Genomic DNA, 20,171 nt, shown 5'->3' on the forward strand with positions numbered 1-20,171 from the left:
AGATGGGGAAGTGAAGACTGGTGAGAGGACGTGACTCCCCCAAGGCTACACAGGAAGTTGGAGTCAGGGACTGAACGCAGAGTCCTCTCCCCCTGCTTTAGCCACAAGGCCACCCTTCCTCTCCATGCCGCTAACTAGCTAGTGCAGGCTGGCGCAGCTCCTCAGTGACGCCTGTTAAAGAGTTAATTGGTCTCAGTTCCACTGCGAGGGAACGGGCATCCCAGCACAAACCAGTCCCTGCTATGCAGCCCCAGCAGAGAGGCCCAGGGCTGCCTGGCCAGTCCAGACTGACTCCCCTGTCACTCCAAGTGGGGTGGGGAAGCTGGGCGTGTCTCTTGCTCTCTATGCTGACAGAGCCGGCTCCAGGCACCAGCAAAGGAAGCAGGTGCCTGGAGCGGCCAATAGAAAAGGGTGGCACGTCCATCTGTGATTGGGGCGGCACGTCCAGGTCTTCAGCGGCAATTCGGCGGTGGGTCCTTCACTCCCCTTCTTCTTCTTCTTCGGCAGCACTTCGGTGGCAGCTCAATCGGGTTTTTCTTTTTCTTTTCTTTTTTTCTTCTTCGCCGCTTGGGGCAGCAAAAAAGCTGGAGCCAGCCCTGATGCTGAGACTAACTCCAGGCCTGTGTTTTCTAGTGCTGCCGGCATGGGACCTTTCACCAATATTAAAACCCATCCTGAATTACTGGGAGCCTCTCCTCCCACTTTAATAGCCTTTTCCTCAGTCAGGCCCTGATCCCCACATGGGAGTGGGTGGGAGAAAGGGGGACACATGCATCTGCTGTATTTTGCTGAGAGATTCCTGGTCTCTTGCAAGGTTTGCAGAAGGGCTTGCAAAAGAGACCAGATGGTTGTGTAAGCATGAAAGGGAATGAGAGCAGGCAGCAGGATCCCAGAAAACACCTTTCAGTGCCAGGAAGATGCTCAAGAGCTGCGGAGGGGAGGAATAAAAGGAAACTCATTCATTCTATGGAGCTAAATTGTAGCAAACCTGATCTCCTGCTCCGCTACACTGTCTGTCATTATCCCCTGTTTAATATGTTCCAGGGAGGAGGTGAACCTTGCCTGGCCCTAGAGTTCAGGTAATTCGTACATTTCCCCCAAAAATACCTGAGCTGTTTTCTTCAAATGAAGGTTTCCCCTAAGGAGCACAACATGGCTCTAGCTTTGCTGATTTACAGCTGCTGGAGATGGATAAAAATGCTGCTTTGATGCCAAGTACTCCCGCTAGGAATCCTTGTCGTCGGGGTAATTTTGTTCTCTGTGCACCAAGGGCTCTCTCTCTTGGCTGGGAGCTTGCTTATTTCCTGGCTGCTGTATTTCACCCCTTCGCTCTGAATGGATGCTCGCAACGCACCGAAATGGTGCAAAGGCAAGAGGCAATGCCCCATTCTTCTCACTGGTACAGTGGCACCAAACCGAGAGAGAGGCTCCCACTGCACTGAGTGCTGCTCAGATCTGTCCCTGCTCAAAGAGTTCACAAGATAGACAGACACAGGGTGGGAGAAAGGGAGCTTTATTCTTTAACTAGGGGTGTTCCGGTAGCGACTGGGAGCCACACTCATGGACCGGGAACTTGCTGGGCGAGGCACTGTACAGATCAAAGCAACAGCCCCTGCCCCGAAGAGCTCACATTTAGGGAGGTGAAGTGCCCACGGTCACCTGCAGCAGAGGCTGGACTGGAGCATGGGTCTTCTGCCACGCAGCCCGTCGCCCTATTCACTGGGCCACATTTCCTCTGCTAACGGCAGGATGGCCTCTGAAGGTGAGCTATTCAGCAGGCCTCTTTGCACATTCCTATTTGCACACCTGCTATACTGCACATCCGAAAGGCTGTCACGTGCCTGAGCACTCAGTGGTGTGCGGTAGGCACACAAGCAGCTGCCAACAGCCCACCACCCCCAGTGCTCGGCTCTCTGAATGCAGAGTTTAGCTCCTCACCCGCAAAGCTTTCCATGCACTTCTCCGCGGCAGCAGCCAGAGGAACTGGCTTACCCTGCACAACCAGCGGCTACGTCCCACCAGGGCAATGGAACCATCAGCCACCAGAGCGAGACTCCTGTGCGCAGCGCTTGTGCCCAGCTGGAACGCACTCCCAGGTGAAACAAGACTGGCCCCAAAATGTGAAACCCCTTTTCGTGAGCCAGGCTTCCTGCCATTCAAATATATAGGTAAGAAAAACCCACCTGGACCATGGCGAGTGGAGGGTAAGACAGAGCGTGTCAGTGAGTTTGTCTTACCACATATATGGAGCTGAACACGCAATATAAGTGGTAGCTAGACAGTCACAAACCACCCCACTTCCTGCTCCAAGTGGCAGGCACAAGACTTCTTCACACTTGCCATCTCCAACATAAACACAGAGCAGTGTGGACTTATCTAAAAAAAAAAATCCCCCAATACAAAACCCTTCCAAAACAAAGGCTCCACTGAACATCTTAGGGGGAGGATGAGAGACAGAACAAATCTCATGTGACAGATGTTACGATGCTTAATGCACGACTGGAAGGCACTCAGAGTCATTACAGTGATTAGGATAATGTAAGAATCTATACACAATAGAATAGTACTGGGCAGACTCAGTTCAGCAGGTAGATAAATAGATTGATTAGGTGATGAATGCGTATGGAGTCAGTAGATCGACAGTGACAGTACTGTAGAAGCTGGATTCTGTAGATAGATGTGTGACAGATATTGCAACCCCATGCAGTACCTCTGGGGGCCATTGTAGTTAATTTACGAATGGCTGATGTATGATTATGTTCTACTCCTTGGAGGAGGTTTATCACAGCTCATATAAGACCTAAAAACAGTAAGGGGTGATTAAGGTGAATCACGGAGACTGTGCAGCTTGGGAGAGGTACCAGCGCCTGGGGTGGTTTGCATAAACTGGTTTAAGTGGGTTTTCCGGGACAAAGAAAGGGCTTGTGGTGTAAAAGGATGAGCTGGAATTGATGCAGAGCCTTTTTTCTGACCCAGCAAACAGACAGGCCCTTCTGTCCAAGGGGGCCCCTAATACTTGCAGAAGGGTTGAAAAGGCTTTGGTCTACCTGGGCTCCATAAGACAGATGGGCGATTGCTGGTGTGTTTAGTGTGTGTTTGAATCTGTTTATTGTTTTTATATGTTTCCTCTGTGATGCTTTTGCCTTAAGAATAAAGATGCTTGTTTAGAAGGAGCAGGGTGGTTACTGGTAACTGCTGACAATGCATTGTTCATAGTCCTGCGAGAGAAGGCAAAGCACTGGCCTGCAGGCAGACTGGCTTGCTGGGGATATCACAGTGTAAGGCAGGGAGCTGTGCAGACTTTAAAACCCCCAAGTCAGAAGGGAGCAGGACAAGGGTCTCTGCCCAGAGACAGGTGACAGCTGGAGACCTGATTGGGATCTCCAGAGGAGACCACGAAGGGGTGGTGGATACAAGTGCATTTACCCTGAAGCTGTGACGAGATAGTTATGACTTTTTGCACATGCAAAGTGTCTGTGCCTCTGTGTTTGCTGACACAATTAGATTGTTCAATAATAACATTCCTGAGGCTGAAAATTTGCCCCGTGACTTTGCCTAAAAGGTACAAAATTGCAGCCTTTCCCTTTGAGCAGTGAGAGGGGCCAAGTGGAGCAACAAAAGAAAACACAATCCCGAGTTCACAGGGATGCTGCTTTGGCCTGCACAGCCCTGAAGCCAGAGCCTTTATCTAGAACTCTCATTCTGCATGGACAGCGCACTCCCTGGAAGTGATAATAGCCCCACCGGTCATTAATATGGAAATGTATTCCTGCTCCATGGCAGCGATGCTCGTGCAGATTGGAAGCAGCTTGCTGAGATTTGCCTCTGAATGTGTGGACATTAAAGGCTCCCATTACAATGTGGATGATTTCTTCCCTTTTGATGAATAGCCTGCCATAAATAGACTCTGATTAATTATGGCTGCACTTGGTGGGCTGGAAATGCATCATATCATTTGCAGCTCGGATTGGGATAATGGTCGTCATTTGCCTTTGAGTGCCGCTCAGCAGGAAGGGGGCTCAGAGTCTGCACCGGAAGCCAGGTGGCTGCTTCAAAGTTTTTGCTGCCAGCTCCTCATTCCCTCACAGCTTCGTGACAAAGGACACGGCCTCCTTGTTGCAGACTCTCTCTCTGAGCTAATTGCCTGCTATTTCCTCTGGCTGGTCGTTCCAGATCATCTATCGTCTCCAATTAGGCTGGAACAGCCAGTGTGAACCAGAGAGGGACCGTGCATCCTAATGGGAATATAGAGGATTCTGAGAATGAAACTTGGAGAGGTTTGGGGAGTGGGGAAAATCTGGAATTATCACCTCCTACAATACACATCCCTGGGGCAGATTCTTGCCTGGTGTAAATGGGAACAGCTCCTCTGCCATCACTGGGGCTCAAAGTTGGTCTAGTGGTTCGGGCCCTGGCCAAAGATGCAGGAGACCAATGTTCTGTTCCCTGCTCTACCATAAATTCCTGGGCCAAGTCATTTGGCCTCTCTGTGCCACACTTCCCCATCTGGGGGTCAATACTCCTACCCTGCCTTGCAGGGAAGTTGTGAGGCAACTCCATTAAAGATTGCGATGTGCTTAGATACTGCAGTGACAAAAGCTGTGTAGGTACAACAGACAGACACTGCAGTGGCCTTAATTCATCAGGAGAGCTAGAGCAGGCTGGGAAATGACTTTTTCCCCCTTCTATAAAATTTCAACAAAAACGTTTTGTTTTCATTGCAATTTTCCTTTGAACATTTTTGGGTTTTCATAAAAAAACCCAAAAAGTTTCCATTTTTGGGCAGCATTCAACAATCATCTACAAAAGTGGACGTTTTTCAAAACATGTTGTTATGTCGAAATAAAGAAAAATCGTTTGCATGGAAATTTTCTGAGCAGGTCTCATCATAAGCCCTCCTGGGAAGTCTCCCATCCAAGTATGCACCAAACTGACTGTGTTTAGTTTGGGAGAACTAGCCAGAGCAGAGCATTAGGTGACAACTGTAGACTACCCCTAAGACTCCTCATCCCTGGGGATGCAGGAAATGCAGATGTTTGCTGCAGGCCAGGGCAGTGTCTGGACCTAGGGTGAACCCTTGTCCCTGCTGCCATCTCTGCTCCCCCATCCCCATCCTTGTTGCAGAGAATGGCGGCCAAATGCTGTGGTGAGGTCCAATACGGCAGCTGCCCTTTGGCTGACAAGCTTCATCTGCAGCCACTCAAGATCCCTCATGCTCTTCCTCAAAACTAGGAGCGACTAGAGCAAATTGGTGACTTGCAGTGGAAAGACTCCTTGCCAATTCCTCCCCTGCTCTCCACTTCCCCCTTGAACTCGAGGGCAGGGTCTGGGTGTGAGGGGGGAGCCTTTTGTGCGGAACCTCCCCCCCCCCCCGCTTTTCTAACAGCGGGAAGGAGTCAGGGCCATTGACACCATGGAAGTTGCTATGGAAACCACTGGGTCTGTCAGGACTTTGGGGAAGGACGAAGCCTTGGGCCGGGCAGAGTTAAATCAGTCTATGCAGCAGCTGGGGGGTGTCTCCCAGCACAGGTAGACAGACATGCACCAGCTCTGCTCCAGCTGGCGTGTTAAAAACAGCTGTGTGGCCAGCCGCTCGAGCTGGCTAGCCAAGCACTAACCCGCCCGACCTCCTGGGTGCGTCCCTGCGTGGCTAGCCCGAGCGGCTGCCCATGCTGCTGTGGGCCACACGGCTATTTTTCACACGCTAACTCGAGCGGCGCTAGTGCATGTCCATCTACCCACCCTGGGAAGCCCCTCCCAGCGTCTGCGTAGGCACAGCCTGAGCGTGGTTGGAACTGGTTTATGTGGCTCTTGTGACAAAGTTCCTCCTCTACCTTGGTGGGTCCTGCACTTATTGCTGGATTTGCTCGCCTCACAGATTCACTCTGTGGGTCGGGAAACAGCCCAGAGACCTTCCCCTCTGGTAGAAGCCACAGTCCAGGTCAATTCCTCCTGTGTTTGATCAGGAGTTGGGAGGTTTGGGGGGAACCCAGGCCCGCCCTCTACTCCGGGTTCCAGCCCAGGGCCCTGTGGACTGCAGCTGTCTAGAGTGCCTCCGGGTACAGTTACACAACAGCTACAACTCCCTGGGCTATTTCCCCATGGCCTCCTCCCAACACCTTCTTTGTCCTCACCACCGGACCTTCCTCCTGATGTCTGATAACGCTTGTACTTCTCAGTCCTCCAGCAGGATGCTGACTCACTCTCAGCTCCTTGCACGCCTCTTGCTCCCAGTTCCTCGCTCGCTCGCTCGCTCGCACATCCTCTCCTCTGGCTCCCCCTGGCCTGACTGGAGTGAGCCCTTTTATAGCATCAGAGGGGCCTTAATCAGAGTCAGCTGCTTAACAGCCTCACCTGACTCTTAGCAGGTTAATTGGAGTCAGGTGTTCTCATTAGCCTGGAGCAGCCCCTGCTCTGGTCACTCAGGGAACAGACACCTGCTTATCCAGTGGCCAGTATATCTCCCTTCTACTACTCTGCTGTTCCCAACTGGCCTGGGTCTATCACACTCTCCACGAGGGTTTACACTGGCGCGTAACCGAGTCAATTCAGTTTCGCACATGCGCAGGCCAGCCCCAGTGCTAGCCCCCAGCTCTCTGCTGCTCTGACCCACACGCAAGGTGCCAGAAGGGGAGAGCAGGGCCCCTTTCCTGCTGATCAGATGGTTCGAAGGCACTTGCCATCTGTGTGGCCTCTGCCTTGTGCTCAGGCTGAGATGGCAGCTTCCTCACCTGCTGGGTTTGTTTATTTATTCATTGTTTGTTTCCTCAGCTGAAATGCTCATTGCCTGATTCCACAGGGTTTGCATTTAGTGTATTAATAGCCGCCTGTGTCCCTGGGTGACTGTGCTGAGATGCCAGCACAGGAAACTGCTGATGGTACCAGACCAGGTTCATTTCCCAGCAGGTCAGCTGTGGGCAGGGCACCTGTCCCGGGGTGTTTGGGGAGGAGAGGGAATAGATGCAGGGATATGATAGGTATTGTAATGACTCGGTGGGGGAATGCAGCATTTCGATGATTAATCTATGAGGCGAGGCTAAGGCAGGAAGGTGCTGCGGGTTGGGGCTGAGAGGCGTCAGCTGAACGGGCAGGGAAGTTCTAGCATTGGGATAGCAGAGGGGCTGCAGGTCGGGATTGAGGGGCACTGGGGCAGGGAGCCCAGGCCTGTGAGCCAGACTGAGGGAAATCAGCTGGGAGGGGACACCAAGGCTGGACCAGTAAGACATATTGAGTGGCAGAGCACAGGGTGTGTGTAAAGCATATCCAGTACCTGCCTTCTGTATACCAGGCTCAAGCTGGTGTTGCTAACTCAGTTCCACACTTTCACAAGCACTAAAATTCACTTTGACTTTTTTTCAAGAATGTAAGAACGGCCATACTGGAGCAGAGCCACGGTCCCTCTAGCCCAGCATCCTGTCTTCCAACAATGGCCAGTGCCACGGGCTTCAGAGGGAATGAACAGAACAGGGCAATTATTGAGTGATCCATCCCCCGTCGCCCATTCCCAGCTCCTGGCAAACAGAGGCTGGGGACCCCATCCCGACTAATGGCCATTGATGGACCTGTCCTCCATGAACTTACCGAGCTCTTTTTTGAACCCTGTTATAGTCTTGGCCTTCACAACATCCTCTTGCAAGGAGTTCCACAGGTTGACTGTGTATTGTGTGAAAATATACTTCCTTTTGTTTGTTTTAAAACTGCTGCCCATTAATTTCATTGGGTGACCCCTAGTTCTTGTGTTATATGAACGAGTAAATAACATTTCCTTATTCACTTTCTCCACAACAGTCAAGATTTTATATACTTCTATCATATCCCCTCTTAGTCATCTCTTTTCCAAGCTGAAAAGTCCCAGTCTTTTTAATCTCTCCTCATACGGAAGCTGTTCCAGACCCTAATCATTTTTGCTGCCCTTCTCTGTACTTTTGCAATTCTAATATATCTTTTTTGAGATGGGGCGACCAGATCTGCATGCAGTATTCAAGATGTGGGCATCCCATGGATTTATATAAAGGCAATATGATATTTTCTGTCTTATTATCTATCCCTTTGCTAATGGTTCCCAACATCCTGTTAAGCCTTTTTTGACTGCTGCTGCATTTTTAAAGAGGACTGAGGAAGTGAAAAGGCGAATGACCAGGACACAGGCATGTATCAGAGACACCAGGAGGGCACATGAGCAGAGGGCCTTGTACAGAAGCAGGCTCATTTATCTTCCAGGAATTGCTGACCTGAGAGAAAGCAACGTTGCGTTGTTTTCTGGGGCCTCTCATTTCTATAAAGCATCTCACAGAAACTTCCTGCTCTTTGTCTCATGGACACATAGGGTAGCCACTGACATCCCCAAAACCCTGGACGAGAACGGCATGGGCCCGCCCCATCGGCATGACTCGCTCACACGGACACGCTGGCAAGGGCAGAGTGGCATGCTCTTCAAAATGGCATCCTCCCTCCCAGGTGGTGTGATACCGGACATACCACATCCTGTTTTATCATCTGCACCGGACAGGGGACGAACCTTGAAAAAACAGACCTGGCTATGCACAGAACCTGCAGCCCACTGTATACATATGCAGAGGGACCAGTGCAAAGGCCAGGGCTGATGCCCAACTTCATTATGTCTAGGCCTCGGGCTGAGACTCTGCACAGGGTCACAACCTCCAAACACTAGCACGCAACTCAACAAGCCACGGATGTCTTGCAGAACCACAGACTTTAAGGCCAGAAGGGACATTTCACCCAATGATTTCTGCATCAGGACCCAACTTTCTGGCTGAGCTAGAGTGTACCTCTCAGAAAGAGACAACCACTCTCCATCCACAGGCACCAAGTGATGGAGAGTCCACCACTACCCTTGGTAAGTTGCGCCCATGGGTAGTGACCCTCCTGTAACAATTTACAGTCTAGATTCAGCTTCTAACCATTGAATCCTGTTTTGCCTTTGTCTTCCAGAGCAGTGCTTCCCACGGGGGTCATGAAAGGCAAACAGGGGTGTCACGGGGGTGCTGTACGCACTGCTGGAGTGCCTCCTTGGGGCCCCCTGGGGATTAGTTCTGCCAATCTGATGCCCCTTCCTGCAGGTACTTACTCCATCACTCTCTTGGGACTCAACGGTTCCCTCTGCGTGGCTTGGCCCCCCTCCCAGGTCACTGTAGTTTTCCCCTTCTGGGACGGGGGTGAGGGACTACGTACCAAAGTCTCACTGCACCAACCGTACCAGGCAGTCTTCCAACTCACTGCCCCTCAATGGTGCCACTTCCCCAGGGGCTGGTAGGGGAACCCAGACCCACCCTCTCCTCCAGGTTCCAGTCCAGGGACCCTACAACTAGCAGCTAAGGTCTGCACAGTCCTACACCTTGCTGCTGGTGTCCCTGGTCTGCTTCCTACCTTGCTTCTGTCAGGCTCCTTCTCCCCCCCCTGCGGGTACGCCGTGCCCTGCCCTCCAGGCCAAGCTGCCTTCTCTCTCTAGCCTCAGGGAGAGTGACTGTAGCCTCCTCCCTGCAGCTCCCTTCTGCCCTCAGCCACCTGGCTCTGTACAAGCCCCACCTGTTCCTGTCCAGGTGAACATCATCTTTTCATTAGTCCTCATTGCTCCTCCTCTAGGTGCAGCCCCAGGGGCTAACTGGCCCATCTGTTCACCTTTACCCCTTCAGGGGCCGGTGTGGGGTGAACGCCCAACGCAGGGGTTGCAAGGCATTGAACATGTGTTACAATCTAAAGCAAAGATCCCTTGCCCTCCGCACACCTTCCCCTTCGAGTACCCTCTGTCAGCCACTCACAACACACACACACATAAATGATATTGGCCGATCGTTACTATCAGCATCACATTTCTTACTCTGACTTTTATAGCCAATCTAAGGGGGGTCCTGATCCGAAAAAGTGGAGAAACGCTGAGCTGGAGCATATCTTTTAGAAAGAGACAGGATGTGATTTGGAATCCACCAAATAAATCCCTTGGTAAATTGTTCCAGTGAATAACAGCCTCACTGGGTAAAAAACTCTGCTTCTTATTTGCTGTTTGTCTTGCTTCTGTCTCCAGCCATTGGCTCCTGTTCCACCTGTGCCAGATTCAAAGATCTCATACGAGAATGACCATGCATGGAGCTTATACACAACTGCCAGAACAGATCTGGGTCTAAAATCCCGTGTTTCCCTTTACATTCATTACCCAGCAGAGCTCTTCATTAGCTACAAGGCAGGCAAGGCCTCTCATACCAGCCCAGAGTGCTTCTCCCATTCCTGAGTTCTGCAAGGCCTCCATGAGGATGCAGCGGTACAGAGCACAGATTTCCCCACCTCTCCGACAGGCAAGCAAAGCTGCAATCCACTCGGAAGGGAAGGACCCTTCCCAGTACGCTTTCATCGCCACAGACTTTGAATTATTTGTTTGAAGGCAGCAGATTTAATGGGCCAATTGAAAACCATAAAAGCAGGCACTAATTGGCTGAGTGAAAGGTAAAACAGCCAGAGTTCTGACGATGGAGGTTCCACATCACCCATCACTCTTATCAATTTACAGGGGCTGACAGGCAGGTATAATATGCAGAGTGAGCGGTGATTAATCACTAGAGTCAGTACTTTGGAAATGATAAATAAATAAAAAACAGCTCGCCAGGCAAATCTGCTGGAAGCTGGAAAACTTTATGACTTATTTATCTGTAATGAACCAGGCACGACTTGTTCTCTGCCTTCTGGCATGTGGGGAGGAAGGGAACTCATACAGCGCTCTGCCTGGCTGCCATTATGAATCGGCTGCTGCTGGGTAACCCGCATAGATCAAAGCTTGGGAGTCCCAGGCATTACACCACAGCGTCTCAGCCAGTCAGCAGCAGAGCCAGGAGAGCCCAGGAAGCCTGACTCTTAGGCCAGTGTCTTAAGCACGAAAATCCCCCACTTTGTCACAAGCACAAGACAACCCTCCTTGCAAGGAGCATGTCATGTTTGAATGGCAAGGCAATGGTTTTAATATTAGTTTCTAATCCAGTGCTTCGTTCTGTCACGAAAAGAATGTTGCTCCTGGAGCCTGGCCTGGATCTCAGCCACTGACGGAACTGGCGCAGCAGCCAAGCAGCACTAATCTAAAGTAACTTTTCTATAATTAGCCAACACGAGCTGCATTCCAGACCTCAGCCCTTCTCAGCGCCTGCCCTGCTCCATGCTGCTGAGAGCCCGGAGAAACCCTTCTGGGCGGAATGCCGTTTGGACGCGGGGCTGCCTTTGTAAACGTGCTTTGGACAATGTCATGGCAAGAGTATCTGCATCTGCCCCATCACTGGTGGGGATCACAGCTCCACCTTCAGGGGCAGGAGGGAATTGCCCAACTGGCCAGGTGCATTATGGGTTTTTTTTGGCTTTCCTCTGCAGCATCAGGTGGGATACTGGGCTGGACTAATGCATCCTGCCAACTCCCTCCTTTCTAACCCACATGGGGCAACGCTCCAGCCCCTAAAATCTCCTCCTCTGTAAGTTACACGGAGAGGGCTCTGTAAGAAACCTGGATCCCACTGAGCACTTTTTGGCTCTCTCTTTGCTGCATACAGGGGCTATTCAGACCTTCACAGCAACAGAAGGGCCAGAGCCCAGATACTTCTGCTCCAATAGCACTATCCCTACCACATGCACTAAAGCAGAATCAGCACTACAGAGCCTATGACCCACAGCAGAGAAGTTCCTGTCCCATCCAGCAGAGGGCACTGGTGACACACATAAATCAGCGAGCTCCTTACTGTGTTAAGGAAATTAAATGGAACAGAACTGCAGTTAAATGCCAACTCTATCACCTTCCACTCTCTCACTTTCTGTGTGGCCTGGAGACACCTGGCCAGTGGGCCAGGCACCAGAGACAGCACGAGCATTAAAGATGTGAGTATCCGGCTGTTCTGTTTCCTTGCCTGCAGCCCTGGTGCATGGACGGGGAAGCGGCCACAAGACAAATCCTCGTGCCTGGAAGCAGAAATACACGAGGGGCAAATGGCTGAGACTCAAACTCCTGTGTCAGGGAGTGAAAAGCCGCTGCTCAAAATCCATCTAAAAGCTAAATTGGCAGGTCCAATGGCCTCGTCTACCTAATGCAACGGTCCCCAAATGCAGCCTCTTGAAGCTGCCCCAGAGGCTGCACTCAGAGCTCTTTATTAGGCCTGACAACCTGCTCTGCCTGCCCCCCCATCTCTGGATGACAACAAGGGGACAGAGACCCTGGTGGAGTGGAGAGGGCCCGTACTCGGGTGGAGAGAAACCCAGCAGAATCCCTGGCGCCGCATCTCGTTTAAACATTCTCCAAGCCTGAGACCTTTCACAGCAATGGTGACCTAAATACCAGCCTGCCCCGGCAACATGAATAAAGCATGTTCACCCATCTATTATAGAGGAACCGACAGGCACGGATGGCTGAGCCTCCCCTGCTCAGGTGGTCTCCCCTAGCGCTGACCACTGGCTGGGCTCGGAGCCAGGGGACGTCCGTGGGAATGATCCTTTAGCAGCGTTTTTAGGACCAAGTCTATTTCCCTGCTCAGGCATCCTGACACGTGAGAGCTCGCCCTGCAGTTCCCTCCAACGTACCTGTGCTACTGCTACTGCAGCCATGTGGCTAGAGACTGCAGAAAGAGGGCAGCCCATGCAGGGGCGTGGGGAAGTCATAATCACTTAGAATTGACTGTGACACTGAAACCTGCCTCTCCACCTTTATATCAAGTGGAGGAAAAGCTTAACTCCCTTGGTACCGGGTTTCCAACACACTTGCTGCACTGCCAGAACCCCAGCAATGTCTCAGGGAATGACAATGGGAGACTGGGCACCAGACCTGCAGGTGCTACCTATCTGGGCATCCCTGGGACACGGGGCAGCACAATGGGCATGTTTTACACAGGGGCAGCAGGGAACCTCAGGCTGCTGTTTGTATACATGGAGGACACTGTCAGGATGAGAACAAGAGCGGGTGTCACTTATGGGTGGGGCAGGCTCGAGGGGCAACGACTCCTGAGCCCTGCTCCTGGCTCTGACACTGCTTTGCAGTGTGCGACCTTGGGTGAGTCACTTCAACATTCCATCTCTTTGCTTCTCCAGCTGTAAAATGAGAATAATAAATGTTGCCTGTTTCCTGGGGAGGGAGGGGGGGTCTGTGAGGCTCGGTGAAGTCTGAGACACTCAGATGTAAGGGTCTCCAAAAGGACAATGATAATGATTACAGGTGTCTCCATAAATGAGCAGATCAAATCATCTCCCACTTGACATTACCTGCCCTGGATCAGCCAGTGAACGTTGCTGGTTAGGAGCATCCTCTGAGGGTTAGTCCTTTTAAAATACTGGACATTTGCATTTCCCCAGGTAATTCTGTGATCACAACCATTGCAACATCCAAACAGAGAGCACAGTTCTGTGGTATTAATGGGAGGGTAATTTCTGTTCCTGGTTCTTGTTCCAAACCTGGCCATCTCCAGTCGTTGTCTTAATTATTATGAATGTCACAGTCGAGATCAGGGCCCCATTGTGATGGTGCTGCACAGACACATGGTGAGGGACTGTCCCTGCCCCAGATTAGACAGGACAGACAAAGAGTGGGAGGGGAAACAGAGGCACAGAGAGAGGAAGTTGTGGTGTGTTAAAACTGTGTTAAAATTCAAGTATCAGAGGGGTAGCCGTGTTAGTCTGGTTCTGTAGAAGCAGCATGAGCTTTCGTGGTTGCATCCGAAGAAGTGGGTATTCACCCATGAAAGCTCATGCTGCAAAACGTCTGTTAGTCTATAAGGTGCCACAGGATTCTTTGCTGTGTTAAAATTGTAAGTTGTCACTTTAAATTTCAGGGGGTTTCCTGCTTGCAGGCTAGTGGGCTCTGCAGAGGAGCATGCGAGCTGGGCCTAGCAGCAGCGAGTTTGCAGGCAGCCCACCTAAAGTAATGCAAGTGAATTATGCCTCGCTGTTGTAGGGAGCAGCCTGCTTTGTCTCTGTTTTTTTTATTTTGTGTCATTGTTTTGCATTCTAAGCTATAGTGTTAAGTTGCAACCTTTCAGCAAGAGTATTTATGTTTTTACCCAACTTTTCTGTGTACAGCATGACCCTAAGGGAGATGACTTTACAGTGGGACACAGGCACAGCTGGGAACAGCACCGCAATCTCCTGAGTCCTGGCCCGCTGCCCTACCCACTGGACCACGCTGTCTTGAAGAGCGATAAGAGCGAAGTGCATGGGGACAGCAACTGATGGAGCTGATTCCTCCCAGACTCAGCCCTGTAGAGGGGAAATGAGCCAGAAATGACGCACTGCCTTGTACAAAAAATAAACTATGTCTAGAGTAGCCTGAAAGCAAACACCTTTCAGACACAGCACATTAGCAGCTCATTTATCCCCATTACTGGTTGCCGGACAGGGCCTCTGCCAGGATCGATAGGACAGACACTGGGAGCTGCCACTCTCCTTCATTCGTCATACTGAGTGAAAAGAAGCCCAGAGTGGAGCGGCGTGTTGGGAGTTCATTTGCCACAGGAACTGAGGCTGAAAAGGAGACAGTGACCTTGACTTAGGGTTTGTCTATGCCGAAGGCCTGATTCTCCATCCCCGGGCACCGTGCACAGTTCTTGATGTCAGTGCCGAGTGGGTGTAAATGCTGCTGTTCTGATTTTCACCTGCTTTGCTTTGGTGCAACAACTGCACAAGGACTACAAGGCTACATCTTGCAGTGTTCAAGGAGAATCAAGCCACTCGTCTAGACACGCTGCACTGGGGTAAGAAGTGAATTGTACCAGTGCAGTTTACCCCAGTTCCTAACAATGTCGATGCAAGAAGTTTGTGCTGATGCAGCAGGCAGGGCTGTAGCTTCCCCAGCTGAGGCCTGCCAAAGAGATTTGCATATCCAGTTCCCATTAGTTTTATCCCCACTTCCCTATGAAAACCTCAGCCTCCAGTATTTCCATACTCCGGTGACTGGGTGCTACAGAAACCCCGGCCTAAGGCAAAGAGAGCACCAGGCAGCCTGGGAATAATTCTGGGATTTTCTTACATTTCTGTCCCTGCAGAGCAAGGCTGAGTTCCCCATTTCCTACCACCACCGGCAGCAGAAACACCCCTGCTGCTGCTCCGCCTGCCTGGATGTGGTGGCCCTCGATATGGCAGAGAAACCAGGCTCAGGGGAATGAGGCATGAACCTTCTTAATGGGTCCTTTTGTACACCATCTTCCTGCCCCTCAAACCCTCTTTCTGATCCAAAGGGGCCAGGACTGGGCACTAAGGGGCAATTTCATCCAGGGCCCAGCACCAGTCCTAGGCCTCATCTAACCTCGTACCCCTGGGCAGGGCCCAGCAGGAGGCCTAGCCCTCACCCAGGACCCCAGCACAGAAGGCAGCTCCCTGGCACTCCCAGCCAGACTGACTGACAGTGCGAGATGGCTCTCATTAAACCCGTCCGTGCACACAAACAATTAGCGGCAAAGTTCATTATGGCAGAGTCCTCCAAAGCAGCCAGCCGCTCTTTCACAGCTGGCGGTGCCATGCCTGGTACACAGCTGCCCAAAGCATCATGAGGCATGGAGGGAGACGCACGCTCTGTAAATTAGATCCAGTTGATGATCCAATTAAGGTTATGTTTGCAGAACTACTGGAAGCAATAGGTAGTCCCTGGGCAGGGGCAGCTATCCACCAAATGGCCCTGCAGTGAACAAGTGGGAAGATACTTATTATTATTGATTATTTGCATGGCGGCAGCGCCTAGAGGCCAGGGGCCCACTGAGCTAAGCTCTGTACAAACGCGTCACAGAGACCGTCCCTTTCCCAGAGGTTTTACAAACGAAGAGCCATGCTCAGCCATCCCACACAGCTCTGCCTCCCACAGCCCCAGCACTACAGGGCTCCGATCCTGGCACGGTGTGTCTGGGCAGCACCTACCACAGAGGAGCTCCCATCTCATGGGGAACCGCTGAGGTGCTGCCATAAAACAAATAAGAACAATAACTGACTCTGGGAGCAGATGGGAAGGGGTTTGCTGGGCGCATGGGTGGGCATGTGGAACCCCAATGAAAGGGCTTTTTGTACCATGTCTCTAGAACATCCCCTCTTCCTCCAGTATAAATCGCCCAGGTAGTGACAGAGTATTAGAGGCAGCTATTTGGTGCAAGGAGAGAACAAGCATCAACTATTACATACAAGAGACCAGTCCAGCCAAATCAGCTCAGGCTAAGTGCTATTTGAATTCAAATAGCTATTAGGCAGTGAGATACAGTGAAGGGAGCAAGGCTTCTGCAGATGTGGAGCGAGTGCCACTGTGAACGGACTTGCTGGGACCATGTTATGTTATGACACATCCTGAGTTTAAACGTGATCTAAATGTACAAGAGGTTATAGAGGCCGCATGCTCTGAAACATGAGTGCAACAAGAATGAGAGAAAACCATATTCACCCTTCCCCTCCCATAATAAAATCTCTGAGTCCATATTCTGCACCATGACAGTTTCTGGTAAGGACAGCAGCATTCATCCCCCCGATTCCAATTCAGGTAATTCCAGTTGCCCTCCCTAGAATCCCCCCCATTAGCAATAGGCTGAAGCTTTTTCCTTCACTTCCTTCCTTGGACTGTTTTATAGCTTTGCTGCACCCTGTTAAACACCCGCCACCTTCACCTCAGACACAGCTGCCTTGCTGGGTGAAGTGTTAGTTGTTATAATTATTGCAATGCAGGACCAGGGCTGGGTTGAGACGTGGACCCTGGCCCGGAGAGAGATTAAATTGATATTGTGCCAAACCCACCTTGCTTTGCCAGCGGGACGGTTCAGCTCTGCCCAGCATCTTGACTGAAGGACAGCCAGCCAGGCCTGCTACGTTTGCACATCCAGGGGCTGGATTGTGCCTCACAAATAGGACCCACAAGCCCCTGCCCCAATCATCAAATGTCTCTGCAAATAGCAGCGCGTTGCTTGAGAACACCTCACTGGATATCCGCCCCCTCCCCGCAAACAGCTCTGAAACCCCAACAGCGCTTTCGTGGGTGGGGAAGACGTAGGGCAAGCGTGTCCCCAGCCTGGCAACTGAGGCAGAAGCCAGACGCTCAGGAGCTGCTGGCAGGGCCATAAAAGACACTTGCCGCATTGCTGGGTGCGGCCTATGGAGCCCGCAAAGGTAGCAGGGCTGCATTTGCAACCTAATGGCTTATTTGTGTTTACCACACAGCTTATCCCAGAGAAAGGAACCCACCCGCACTCTGGGGTTATAGGTGTCTACGGGGTCCTCACTACAGCATCTAGAACACATCAGCACTAGTGAATTTACAACACCCCCTGGGGGAGGGAAGTATCAATATTCCCATTTGTACTGAGAAGGGAGAGGAAGGGATGTTTCAGAAGGCCGTGGCAGAGAGGGAACAAAACCCAGGAGTCCTGACTTCCCACCCCCGTTCTAATCCACTAGGCCCCACTTCCCTCCCAGAGCTGGCTCCATCTCCCGGTGTGTACATGATAGAACTGGATTTTAGTGGGAATCTGACAAGAATGTATTTCCCCACCTCCCTGTGCGGGCTGTGGGCTGGGCAGCTGCAGTGTTGCAGACCTGAGCCTCACAGCCCCAGCTTAATAACAGCGCTGACAGAGATGGATGTGATCGCATGTAGCACAGCAGCATCCAGTCAGAGCGTGCTGCACCCTCAGTGGGTTTGCATAATGCAGAGCAGATTCACTAGGCATATAAAATGGAAAGGGCCAAACCCAGCCCTGAGCTTGGCCCAGCGAGCATGAGTGGTATATGCCAGGAAACGTGTGTGTACATCTGTAATGTGCATGCACATTTGTCTATAGCAAGCAGGGGATGCAGCACGAGTCTGGGGATAAGAAACGAGGGTGCTAAGCCGCTTCACTCCGCCACCTCGTAAATCTTGCTCAGACAACGGGGGCTGAGATTTGTCCAGGTGTGGCCATTTAATCAGAAGCACCCATCCCTGGTGACCAGGGATACTTCATTGCTGCAGGTGATAAAGAAGAGACCAGAATTATTGCCATGAAACCCAAAAGGGAGGAAGCAAAGAGGGATTCATGGGATTAACCCTTCCTGTTCAGAGCCCCTGTTGCACCAGGGACCTCCAAAGCAAAAAAAGCACAAGCAGCTATAGCTTGAGCTAAAGGGCCGGAACTTCGTTTGGGGGGACTAGAACCAATTGGCACAGAGGGGAGTCTGTCATGCACCTTCCTCCGTGGTTTACATATGCAAAGCGGCCCTCTCTACACAGCTAAGACCTGCCACACACTAAGCAGCTCACAGGCAAGGGAGGATGGTCTTGTGGTTAAGGAACTGGGCTGCAGGAAACACCTAGATTCTAGTGCTAGCTCTAGAAGAGGAAACAGACACAGAGAGGGTAAAGTCACTGGGACAGCCTGAGAGTGGAGCGCAGGTGTCCTCCTGTGCAGTCCCGTGACCCATCCACGGGCCGATATTGCCTCTCAGCAAACTGCAGTTAACAGAGCTTTTCTGGCCACACGCAAGCTTCAGGCTTCCAAAGCCTGTGTTATTCGTGTGTGTTTCTCCCCACTAAACGAGAGTCTCCCTTAGAGGCCTGTGTGTCCCCTGCCCTGAGCTCCATTCCCCTCTACCTGGAGAGTGCCCATTTCATAGGTCTATGGCTGGGCATGTGAGCCCAAGCACCCCCTGCAGAGGTGAGGGCCAGGCCCATCCTTACTCCCAGGAGGAGGCAGTTTGCTTTCCTAGTAGCCTGGGATCAGCCCTGACACTGGCCTTTGATCAGACACCTGAGCTTTCCTGATGTGACAGCCGCCTCCTCCAGCCTGGAGAGAAACCAGAAGAAAACCCTTTAATGATTGGTCTGTAGAATTGAAGGATGCAGACATGATATGGTCAGAAGCAGTGACTGTCACAGTCATCCCCTCACCCAGACAGAATCCAGGGCCTTATACAGCCCCTGAATAAAAACCCAGGGTGCCTTGCAGGTCCAGCGCTGTGCTACAAACCCACACTCACCTAGGGATGGCACCGGAAAGGCAAAAGGCCCAGCTAGCAGGACTTACCAAATCACGGTACCATGCCTCAGATGCTCCCTGCTCAGAGGGTGTTTTGCAGCAGTGAGCACTTTACCAGGTGCTAGGACAGGATACCTAACCCAGTTCTGAGCAAGGGGGGATTAAGAGAGATGGGGCTGGGATCCACACCCATTCAGAAGCACCGAGTGGCAGATAGTGCCAGGTGCATCACAGAAGAGAGACCATCACTAGAGAGGAAGGGTGGTGGCCTGGTACGGCTAAGGCCCTAGGCGAGACCTCAGAAGATCTGGATTCAATGTCAGGCTGTCTGTGACATTGGACAAGTCATTAGCCCTCCCTGTAGGATATAACCCTTCAGGCAGGCTAGTCTATGCAGCTCTCAGAGGACTGTCACTCGGTGCAACATGCAGCGCCCTGCGCTCAGAGAGGCGCTATTACCGTAACTCCTACTCACATGAGGGTGGCTCTCTGGCTTCCCTCGTTGGGCTCAGCTCCTTTCACAGGAGAGGAGAGCTCCCAAACGTACCAAGAGACAGCTGCTCTGGCTCTAGATTTCACCCTCAGGGGCCCAACGCTCCACTTGGGAACAGGAGTGTAGCGGTGTGGCTGCGGAGGACAGCCGAGCCATGCCGAAGGCAGACCCACTGTTGTCAGGCAGGTTTGTACTGGGCTGACTGAGCTACCATGAGTGGATACAAATAGACTATTTACACTACGAACCAGGGGTATGATTCACCTAAGTGAGCACCAGCTCCAGTGTTGCCCCTGGCACAGCTCAACGTGAGCTCACGCTCCACGTGCACCACCGTGCAAGGGCAGGGTTATGGTGAGGGGCTCTGGCAAATGCTCCGCCAGAGAGAGAGGAAAGGGCAGGGAGGGGAGCGCTGATCAAACCCCTGGATCCTGCTCGCATGACCCTACCTGAAGATCACTCCTTGTGCACGTGAGCTGCTGTGGTGTGTGGGCCTTGCCCCATTCGGTGCTGTTCCCCTCTGTAAAATCCTTATGAAAATGGAGCTGTTTGGATTCAGTGCAGCAGCTCTCAGACTCCTAAATGGCATGGAAAGGAACAGTGATTCTGGACTGACACCGGAGAGGGGCCTGGTTTTGAGAGGGCAGGTGGCCTGGCACGTTTTAAAAACCTGGTCTTACACGAGGCTTCCACTGGGACTAGACACTGTGCAAGTTTAGGCCCATACTCCT

Source organism: Mauremys mutica, chromosome 20 (assembly GCF_020497125.1).
Source record: "Mauremys mutica isolate MM-2020 ecotype Southern chromosome 20, ASM2049712v1, whole genome shotgun sequence".
In the NCBI taxonomy this organism is placed as follows: domain Eukaryota; kingdom Metazoa; phylum Chordata; order Testudines; family Geoemydidae; genus Mauremys; species Mauremys mutica.